The sequence below is a fragment of the Gavialis gangeticus genome, unplaced genomic scaffold (genome assembly GCF_001723915.1).
Source record: "Gavialis gangeticus isolate Ggan-Ray unplaced genomic scaffold, GavGan_comp1, whole genome shotgun sequence".
NCBI classification, from domain to species: Eukaryota; Metazoa; Chordata; order Crocodylia; family Gavialidae; genus Gavialis; species Gavialis gangeticus.
Window position 1 is genome coordinate 61,408,897 of NW_017729024.1, and position 11,549 is coordinate 61,420,445.

Consider the following 11,549-nt stretch of genomic DNA (forward strand, 5'->3'; position numbering starts at 1 on the left):
CCTATATAAATAGACATTCACACACACATTCACAGCCCTCCACAAAACCCATACAAGTCTTTGTCTAATCTATTCCTATAACTACATAATCAATCCTGGCACTTGAGCATGAATGGGTCACTCTGAATCTGAGACAAAACCTTGCAAGTGTTCATACATCAAGATGAACATTCAGCTCCTTTGGGGTTGCATTGCTAAGCAAATGAGTTGCTGCATTTTTATGCCAGTGGGACCGTTAAGGTGTACAAGTTCCTTCCTAGATATGTTACATGGTAATCAAGCATACTGGTAGCCTGGGTAAGAGTCCTCATGGCCACTGGGGTCTGTATTAACCAGCATCTCTTTGCAAAGCACAACTCAGCAGTACCTGCCAGACAGCTCAGTATATCAGTATGTAGGACTGGTTCAAAATGTCTCCTTTCCATATGCGATCAAATAAATGCAACACAGCATTTCAGCCAAGAGTGTTCTTATAATGCCTTAGTTCTCATCTGTTTTTGCCCGAGTCTTCACCTTAGAACATACTGTACTATATACTTTGACCTGCAGCCCTGAGGAAAGTTTAGATGGCATCTTAAATACAAGTAATATCCTGCTGCAAAACAAAAAACTCTGCAGCAGTACATGTGTAAATGCTGCCTCGACTGGCTCGGCTTCAAAGCAGGGGCTGTCTGCTGGCTAGCCCCACAATGAAGCACCTTTGTACCCCAGCCAGCCCTTCTGCAGCACATTAAGCCAGGTCCCTTGCCACCCGGAGCTACTTCAACCCAGCTCATCGTGCTGCGGTCCCAAGTGCACATGCAACAGTGTGCCTGGGAGCAATAAACTCCAGAGCAATAAGCTCTGGAGTTTATTCACGCACATTAATACACATATGTTGATGCACCCACTCCCTCACACTGGAACCTATAAGCAGAGTCAGCAGACAATTATAGCCTCTAAAAAGATCAGACCTTACAACTAAAAAAGATCAGACCTTGACAGAAGTATTCCCAAGTCCTCCGCTCCTGGCCTTCAAGCAACCTCTAAATCTGGCCCAACTCATTTTCAGAAGCAAACGGCTTCAACAATAACTGGAAAATCTGTCAGCGCATCTCCAGCCCCACAGCACTGCCACCCTTAAGAAAAAAGAATCAAAATCTACAGATCCTACACCTACACATCAAAGAATGTGGTATTTCTGATCCAGTATTCCAGATGCCTCCATGGAAACTATGGGGATGAAACTAGACAGGAACTACATGCCAGAATGAACTCTCATAGAAAATATAAAAAGGACAGAAATATACACATGCTGGCATGAATATATTTTTCACGAAACAACCATTCTCTCTCTGACCTCACAATCCTCATGCTCAAAGGGAATTTACAAAATATCTCCAAAAGGCAAGCCTGAGAATAGAAATTCATAATTCCACTGGGCAGTAAAAAATCTGGTCTTCATATAGACAATGGCTATGTCTCATTAAAACCTTACGACTGCCAATCATCTCCCTCCACCTCACAGGTAGTAACTGCCACCTTCCTGAATGGTCCGATTCTGCCACTAACTGGATTGCCTCTTCTATTGCATTTTTGCCTTATAACTAATATAATGGCTTCTGTTCACACCTTTTCGCTTCTAGCTCACAGCCCTCCTCCATCCCTCCAAAGAAACTATTTGCATTCACATGGAGTCTTTTCTTTGATATTTAGCTCAACCTGCATCTGCATCCCCTTCAGACCTGAGGAAGGGTACCTAATGCCCAAAACCTTGTTCAGCTGCTTTCCCACCTAAACTATTGGTTCAATAAACAGTATCATAAAAAGCCTTGCCTCTCAACATTTCCAGGACCATCATGGCTACAACAACACTCTGACCCTACTACTTGTATTTTATAAATCCTTGCATTACCATCTACCTGGACAATTATATGAATGAATATAAATAAACGTGGCTACATATCTTGCACTGCATATTCTGAAGGTGTGATTTTATTCATGACCATCTAAGAAACCAAGACTTTGGACATTCTCCTTTATGACTGACTTCATAAATTGCTACTATTTTTAACAATACATGAACAATGCCTGGGAGGAGGGGTCTGAGGAACATACACTGCCTCATTCAAGGAAGTGCCCCTTTTTGCTCTAAACCCTCTATACCTCCTCCACCTGCTTCAACTGTCTTTGCTGTGAGTGCTTTAGAAGTTGGAGTATGCATGAGCTCCGATGATGATCTTTGCTGTCTCTGCTGTTGGCAACCATTGAAAATAAAAATGAACAAGTGAAGTCACAGAAAATGCTTTAGGATGCTAAAGTCCAAAGCTACTCTGTTCTCTGACCTACAGCGTAAGGCCTTTTTCAATGAACGGTAATTAGTTTTTCCACACAAAACCCAGAAAAAAATTCCCTTCACTTCCCACATTCATCACCCTGAGGACAGAGAATATACCTGACCCAAAGCATAAGAAGAGAGGAAGCAGGCACTGGAAAACCTCTACCTTTTACAAAAAGATAGGAGCTTATCATTGTTTCCACCTTTCTGTAACCTGGTCTAACCCACCTTCATTGGTTTCCCTCACAGAACTCCAGCCCAAATATGATGAGCTTCTCTTGCTCCTGCCCTTTCTGGTACCTGCCTGTCACCATCCAGTGGCACTGTGTTTGGCTTTGTGTGGATAAGTCAGGCCCACTAGGCTTTCTCATAACTCTGCAAGCAGAACCAGACTTTCTTGCTGTACATTTAGGGCCCCTCTACATGTACAGGTAAAGATATGATGGGATCTAATGCATGATCTACACAATCGCACCTCCTACTACGCCACATGTGTATGGCAGGAGGTATGACTGCGGGATCACAAATCAGATCCCATCACACCATACTGCTGGTGCAGTGGAAACCCAATCCTAGGCTCCCCTTGCCCTTCAGCTGATGGGACTCCCATCCATGCATGCCTCGCAGAGGTTCTGGAAGCAAGGATACTGCAACTGACTTGGCATTCCAGGTGCAAAGATGCTTCATGCACCTCTGTGGCTGAGACTGCAGCTGACGCAGTGTCCCACTTCACAGACTGAAACTGATGTGGTATCCCAACTGTGGGGGTGCTGAAGCTGGGAGCAAGAGAAAGAACCTAGGTCACAGGTCTCCTGCCTAGAATGTTAAGTGTTATTCTGTTTGTAACAAGCTAAGAAGGCAAACAGATAGGGGAGCTCCTCCTTCATACTGAGGCATGTGGGGTGCAGAGTGTATTCCTGCAGGGAGTAGGTTACTGCAGAAGACAGCAGGTATGGGAGAAAGGATTGCTTTGTACTTTGACTTCATCTTAAAGGAATACAATTAAAGCTCTGTAAAGACTGAACCTGTGTGCCTGACAGTCTTGTCTCAAGTGTATATTAACAGCCTTTTATAGAAGCAGGACATTGGCTGCCATGTGTTGTGTCAATAGTACAGTTGACAGTAGTTTTACAAAGAGTTTAGATTATGGATTGTCTAGGCTGGTTTGAATAGGGTTGGTCCTGCCTCAGGCTGGGGGTTGGACTGGATGGCCTCTGGATGTCCCTTCTAGCTTGCCTTCTCTATGATTCTACAAAACCATACTGGCTGACAGTTTCCAGCTTGCAAGTACATGAGATGGCTGAATATTTTAATATGTTCCTTTTATCAAATAATCTATTGCTCTAGTGACTTTAGGGATACTGTGATAGTAAGGGGAAGGGAGTGGGCCCCTTGGATGGCATATGAAAGAAGTCACCTAGAGGTGCTTATACATGCCACGGGTGTTTAATTCAGTTTAGTTCTCCCTAAATTGAAACAGTGGGTTTTTAAAAACACCACTTCAATTTAGGGAAAATTAAACCAAACTAAACCCCCACGGCATGTACACAAGGGTAGGGGCCCGATCCTTACCTGCCTCTCCGACAGCATAATGTTGCCTAGTGCTGTGAGAACATTTGGGGAGGGAAGACCACCCAACCCCACTCCTGTTACATCTACTCTGCAGCCATCTTAGGTGCCTCCATGGCCCACTGGTTGGGAACCTCTGACCTATAGTATGCTTAGCTTTTTGCCTGTACTAGGAGTTTATCCAAGAAGAAAGGAGTGGAGGACAAGGGCTTTACTCAAACTTCAAGAAGCTCATTTGTTTTGGGAATGAGAACAAGCATGGGGGAGGGATTTGGAAAGGGTCCAGAGGGCTACTCGCATGATCAGGGGGCAGCAGGGGAGGCCCTACAAGGGCTACAAGACCTGAACCTGTTCAGCCTCCACAAGACAAGGCTGAGAGGGGATCTGGTGGCCATCTATAAACTGGCCAAGGGAGACCAGCAGGCAATGGGGGAGTCCCTGTTCCCCGAAGCACTACTGGGAGTAGCAAGAAATAACGGCCATAAGTTGATGGAGAGTAGATTCAGGCTAGATATCAGGAGGCACTACTTCACAGTCAGGGCGGCTAGGATCTGGAACCAGCTTCCAAGGGAAGTGGTGCTGGCTCCTACCCTGGGGGTCTTTAAAGGGAGGCTAGATAGACACCTTGCTGGGGTCGTTTCACGCCAGCATTCTTTCCTGCCCATGGCAGGGGGTCGGACTTGATGATCTGCTCAGGTCCCTTCCGACCCTACCAACTATGAAACTATGGTAAATGTCACACCAGAAGAGCACTATTAATAATTTCAAGGGTTTATTAACAACCAGATTGTTTTACAGATGGAATCCATTTCACTAACTCGATATTACCTAGAACAAAGTAGTTTCCTAATTACCTAAATCATGGAACCTTTTCATATTACTACTTCTGCTGTGGAGCCCTGACCCTGCAGGCTGTGAGAGGTGATATGGAGCCAAGCAACCTGGCCTGTCAATGGCGGTACACTGCCTCCTGGCCCATTCTGCCATTACCCTCAATATCTTTGGGGAAATCTTTATGACCTGCTGCAGAACCCCAGGGTATCATGGAACACAATTTGAAAACCACTGACCTAGATGAAACATGTAATCTCCCTTCATTCCCTACCCCACCTTGGATCCCCAGGGGCTAAGTATGGTGACTGTGCAGGGGCTCCATCATGCACCTCTTCCTCTGGTATCCAATGTCATGGCTTTTTAATCTAAGTGCTTTCTACCTCCCATTTGAGATTCTCTCTTCATTTTAGAATAATATTGACTGATAGTTCCCAACTCTTCTTTAGCACTTCTCTTCAGTAGATCTCTCAGTGCTTTACCCAGGAGGTCAATATCACTGGCTGTATTTTAAACATAAGGTCAACCGGGGGACAGTCTGGTAAGATGCTGGCTCAAAAGCAATAAGGCCAGGCATTGTGGGCATTTTACGTGTGCTCTGGGACGTGGTACTCAGCGCTTTAATTATGAAGCTGCACTAATTAAAAGCATCCATGTATCATGTGCATCTGCATCCCTGTGCTGAAAAAATGGTGGCAGGGCGCTTTGAACTAAAGCTCATTGAACATGTTTTATTTCAAAGCACCCCACTGCTATTTTTCAGTGCGGACACACGCAGGGATGCTGGTACATGTAACATGGAAGGCTGCCAGAGCGTGCCAATTTCCATGCTCCAGCAGACTTGATTAATCGAGTCTATTCCAATGCTCTGGATTTCCAGGATGTCAGAGCAGGCTCTGCACATGTCCACTGGAGCTCTGTGAATCCAGCTCAGTTCTTATTAGGCAACACTGCCCTAACAAACATTAAGAATCAAGTAACATCCTGGGCTGGTAGATAAGTCTTTTTATTTATTTTTGTACTGCTCAAAGGCAAAACAAGAACACTAGTGGGCCAGAATTAAACAAGATTTGGCACTACAAACACTGTACAAACAATGGTCCTTGCTGCAGAGTCTTCTAAACTTCACTGCATCCATTTTGTAAAAGTTTAGCCATTAGTGATATGATGTAACCCTGACCTCCTAGTATCCTACCTTAAGAACTAACCAAAAAGGCAACTTTATTACCCTTCCAGACACTGCCAAAATGCACCTGACCTTGAACCAGTCCTTCATTCTCATTCATCAAACATACAAAGTCAAAAGCCAGTGCTAGCCAAGGATGCATAAAGCAGAAAAAAACTGAACTAGGAAGTGTGTTCAAAGTTCAGTGATAGTCTGACTTGAGCTCAGCATAATTTTTGGATCATCAACTGTTAATCAATAATCTGAGCATTATTTAAACTCCACCACTCAAACTTCACAGCATATGCTTACAAGTTATGTAAAGGTATAAATGAATACTTACAGTTTGGCCAAGGAGAGAATTGAAAAATCACTTATAATTAAGGAATGTATTGTTAAATATTCTTAAAGCTTTACTGAAGACTTTCATTCATTTCAACAGATAAAAATTGAAAGCTTTGTGCTGAAAACTCATCTCACAAAACAATTCAGGTAAGAATTTTTAATTTTTTTTCTAAAGTAATTTGTAAAGATACAGAATATATCTGAAAATTGAGGCCATTCTGTGTAACTTTTTATGCTATGTTAGTGTTCCAAGTTATCTTCAAGAAAACAAGGCTGGCAATTTCATAGAAGCCTTCATAAATACTATTAATGAGCTGTGATCTCCTGCCGTGTAATCAGTATCATAAAAAACAGGCCTTAAGAAAGAACTTGTAATGGACAGCTTTTATTTAGAATTAGCCTGTGCTAAGAATTAGTCTGATTCATTTGGATCTCTGAGATATCTTTCATTATTCAAAGTCTGAACCAATCATGTGCTGAGAATTGACAAGGGCTTCTTCAGGAATATGTATCATAACCTGGAAAAAACTCAAGTTTTTGGGGTGCCTGTGCCCAATTAGAAGAGGGGTAAGAAAGAAATGTTTACATAGTTTCCTCTACAAATGCCAAGGGAAGCAGCACAGCCATGTAAACAGGCATCTAACAACAGGTGACTTGTGACTTACAACTACAATGCTTACTAGACAAATTTAGCTTAGCTAGCAGTGAATCCTTCTCACCTTATTTTAGCTGCAAGGTAAAATAGTGACAAGTGGCTTCCATCTACTATCTCTTAGAGCTGTTAGCACTGGAGAATAAATGTGGTTAGTTACAAAAGTTACTGTACTTCCAGGGCAATGATTCTCAACTAGGAGACCATGATATCATTTTAAGGTTGCCATGGGGTGCACCTCAATATTAGCACCTATACAGGATTCACAATATAAACCCCAGAGATTTCAAATAGGATTCCACAGTGCCAAAGGCATTCTGACTCGCTGTGTTTGAGTTCCTTGCAATAGAACAATTGCTTGATTATTTTTCTGTAGTCAAAAAACAAGTGAGAGCTAAGAGCTAGCATTTTCTGAGGGGTGCCTTGAGGGATAGTTTAGGCAATGAGGGGTGCCATGAATCTAAAAAGGTTGAGAACTATTATTCTAGAGGGTGATCAAATAACATGATGATGGACATGGTATTAAGTGGTATACAAGACACCATCTAGTAGGATTGTTAACTGGGTTCGGCTCTGGCTTGCCAGCATCCCTGCAACTGCACAAGAATTATGAGCTGCAGAATCTTTACGCTTAAGGATCCATTTCTAGTGGACTAAGTATACTTTGAGTGAATATCAGTTTACATTTACCGACTGTGAATGGAAAAGACCCAACCCATCTTCTAATTCCTAGGTTAAATTTGCAGAATTGACACTAAAATAAGCAAAACATGTTTACTTGTAAACTGAGAACATTTTAATTAGAAAGAAACTCGGAGCATTACAGTCACCTTTTACTCTGAAAATTACTCTTCATTAAGAGCTGTTTTAGATTATAGAAGACTTCTAGCAACCTTCTAGCTCTTTGAGTCATGTAAATTCATAACCTAAGAGTTTTATTTTGGTTTTCAAATCCAAATAATCCTGAAACTCAAAAGAAAACTGCATGAAGCTGCCACTCCCTCCTAGAAGTACAAACCAAATAAACCCAGCAGTGTCAAATGATTTTCAAATACAAAGAAAGCTAGCCTAGGTTCTGTCCAAACTCTGCACCATTCAACAAAATTCTGTTTGGTCAATGTTCTGGTTCTGGTTAATGAAATTTCATCCTGCTTTCACCCCATGTACATTAAGGATGCTTATACAAGTTACATTTTTCATGCACTAAGGCCCCTGAAAGCACTCTACAGCCATGACATAACATGTTCACAGCTACAGGGAACTTTAAAAATGGCCTATTGTGGAAAAAATTAACCCTCATTAAATCAGCTATTAGCTGAAGGTGCTCCAGAGCAAAGCACCTTAGGGAGCTTCTGCTCAGGTTCCCTGCAAGGGTTAAGTGCAGGAGATTCTGACAGCGTGCCATGCACGTTTGCGGGGCTCTCAGAGAGGAGAATGTCCTTGTGCAGTGGTGGAGGAAGAAGTAAGGTGGGAGGGGATGGGGGGGGGAAACTACCCCTGCTAGGTCTTGGGGAGAGCCAGCCCAGACCTGCAGGGTGAAGGGGCTCCATTCCACCCCCAGCCGCAGCAAAGCTGAACCACCAGCCATGTGCTGCTGCTGTCAAGAGGCTGGGAAACAGTGCCCTCCCCCCGCAACCTCACTGACGCAGTCCAGCTCCACCCCCTGCACCAGTACCCGAGCCAGGGTACCTAGGAGGGGGCCATTGAGGCAGGGGGGCTCCCTGCCCCCACCCCCTGCCAGAGCCTCTTGACAGTGGCAACACACAGCTGCTGGCTCAGGTTTGGGGAGTGGGGTGGAACAGAGCCCCCCTGCCCCACTGCCCCCCACCCCAACTACCCTGGCTTGGTATTTGGGGGAGCTGGGCTAGTCTCGTGAGGTGAGGGGGCTCCATTCCATGGCTCCTCTGCCCCAGCCATGGCAAAGCTGGGCCAGCACTCACCACTGTCAAGAGGCTCAGGCAGGGAGGAGGGAAGGGAGCTTCCCCCTGGCCCAGCTTCCTCCAATACCCCAGCCAGGAGGGGCCAGGAGGTGAAGAAGGCTCCGTCCCCCAAACCATCCCACCTGAGTCTCTTAGAAGGGGCAGCATCCAGCCGGGCTGGGACAAGTGGGGCAGGGCTTGGGAGAGGTGTGGACCAGCAACCTCCTGGGAGGCTGCTGGAGTGTCCCTGCCTGCTGGTCAGGGCTGGTGCAGGCAGGCTCAAGCCCCCGCCACCCCGCCACCCTCAACCCAATAGGTGAATACCTATTGGGTTCAGTGGTGTCAACTAATGGGCACTTTGTGTAAAACACCGTGAGTCAGAGCACCTCCCTGACAGGCTGCTAGTGTCTGTAGGCAGCCTTAGATCCCAGAGCTCTGAAGCTAAAAACATAACAGTATTTGCAAGGTTTATGAAGGTCACTGATATAAGATGCTACGCTTTTGATATCTAGTTCCTAAACTCTGGGGAGACGACAAGAGGTTTCTTTCATGTAGACAGCAACAAAGCTACTGAAAGACTATTAACAGGAAAGTACAAGTGACAATAACAGGAAAGGACAAGTGACGATAACAGTTAAGCACTTAAAACATACTTTGCTGAATTAGAATGCTTATCACTGCTGTCTCTTTTGCTCTTTTCATCACAAAAAAAGGAGGAAACCACAAATCGGAGTATGGTTGTTTACCTCCTTCCTTTTCGTGTCCTAGTGTCAAGGTATTTAGCAGAATTTGCATATTAACTGGAATCTGACAGCCACATTATCAGCATTTCTGCTATGGCCTCTAAATATCTATGTAATTAGGCCTTTAATTACTAAATACCAGTATATCCAACTACGCAGCTACATACACATTGGGCATGTCTACATGAGATGCTTTACTGCACAGTAGAGCATCACTGTCTACATGTGCAGACCCTTACTGTGCAGTAATTACAGTAGTTACTGTGCAGTAAAGAATGTGTAGATGGCTGACCAAGAGCAGGGGGTGGGAGATTGCTCTTTGCCTCTGGGAGCTGCCTGCTGCCGGGGCAGGCTCCCATGGCAAAGCCTGGGTGGGGACAATGTCCCCCTGCCCCAGCAGCAGGGCGCTCCCGGCCCCAGCAGCAGGGAGCTCCCGGCCCCAGCTCAGTAATCATGGAGAAGGGGCCAGGAGCTCCCTGCTGCCAGGTTAGAGGGATATTGCCCCCGCCTGGGCTCTGTTACAGAAGCCTGCCCTGGTACCAGGCAGTTCTCAGGGGCAGGGGACAATCTCCTGGCCCTGTGCTCCCTGCCAGCCCCTGGGCTAGCTTAGAGCTCCATCTGGAGGCTTCAGAGTGGTAGAGTCGGGTGGGAACAGCCCTCTCCAGGCTGCTCCCATTGGGAGCAAATCTACTCCCAAATGCTCACTTGTGTAGATGCCTGCTCAGGGTAGATTTACTCTGGATTAAATTAGTCTGCAGTAAACCCATCCAGCAACATTTGCACATGTAGATGAACCCAGTGCTGCTCTGGTTAGTGTCTGGTAAGGTTTAAATCATAACATGCTAGAAGCAGCATGACAGCTCTCACTGTTTGAAAGATCTTACTCTGCTGCTGTCACTAGTGCCATACCGGTGCAATCACTAGTGCCATATCAGTGATATGCATGCTGCAATCAGTAGTGCCATATCAGTGATATGCATGCTGTTGACCAAATTCACAGGGTATGATGGACAGGTAAAATTTTTCTGCTTACAGGCCTGACTGAATCACTTCAGTAGTTTTGTTATGGAAGAAAAGTACCAATCCAGCATTTCCTTCTCTAGGTTTCCAACTAGAAGGCAACAGTTTCATATCCTGTGGTGGGATGAGCTGAAGCAGAGCTTTCTGTATGGTGCTGATCCCTCAGCCGGAGACAAGATGCCTCTCACCTGTACTAACCTATCATGATAGTTCACTAAGGTTTCTGCCAGCAGAAACCCAGCTAACTTTGGTCCTTTGAATGTCTCCCCCCTTTCAGAGTGTTTTTTTGTCAATTCAAAAGCTTAGTGAAAAGACAGGAAGGAAGGTGGGAGTGAGGCCAATTAGGAAATAGAGTTGTTGGTTTGAATAGTCTTTTCTTGCAACTGAAGTTTCTAACTGTTTTTTTAGCCCACAAGATAAACCAGTCCAGTGACTGCAATGCACATGACAAATTAACAATTTAGCATTAAAATAATGGAAGTGTTGCCAGATCTTATTGACAACATTTGGGATTTTCCTTAAAGTGGCAGCTCTTGAGGTTGGGTTAATCTTTCCCTTAGAAGCTTAACTTGTTTTAAAATTGAAATTTCTTGTCCTTCTAATAGTGGAGAAAAACTTGAAAAACGAGAATGCTAAAACACAAGAAACCAATTAATAACAGCCTAAGCTATTTATCATAATCAGTGATATTGCGTGTATGTATATATGGCGATTAGCATGTGCATATCAAATCATTTGTTAAATGCTACATGTAATTATGCAGTTATTCAAATCTAATGGTTTTTAAGCCAACCTCATGATTTTGAGGGCCTGATGTGATTTTTAAACAACTGCTGATTTTTAACAATGCTGCAGCAGGATCCAACTGCCTTGGTTAGGAAATACAGTGGGCCACATCCCAATGTTTCCTATACTAGATAAGTCTGGAGTGACTCTTGTGGAGGGTGCAGCATAACTATAGCTATATTTACAAAAGTGTGAATAACAG

The 11,549-nt window shown here is 44.4% G+C and overlaps 2 protein-coding genes across 4 annotated transcripts in view; one reads left to right on the forward strand and one right to left on the reverse strand.

Annotated features, from left to right (window-relative positions):
- The window catches only part of IDUA (iduronidase, alpha-L-), a 106,462-nt gene that overhangs the window by 43,729 nt on the left and 51,184 nt on the right, over positions 1-11,549 (reverse strand). The window lies entirely within an intron of this gene.
- SLC26A1 (solute carrier family 26 member 1) overlaps positions 6,191-11,549 on the forward strand; it is a 33,180-nt gene continuing 27,821 nt past the window's right edge. For all 3 annotated transcript variants that reach the window (XM_019517156.1, XM_019517160.1, XM_019517157.1), the window contains exon 1: positions 6,191-6,374. The gene's annotated coding sequence lies outside the window, so the exon portion shown is untranslated. The remainder of the gene's footprint in view (positions 6,375-11,549) is intronic.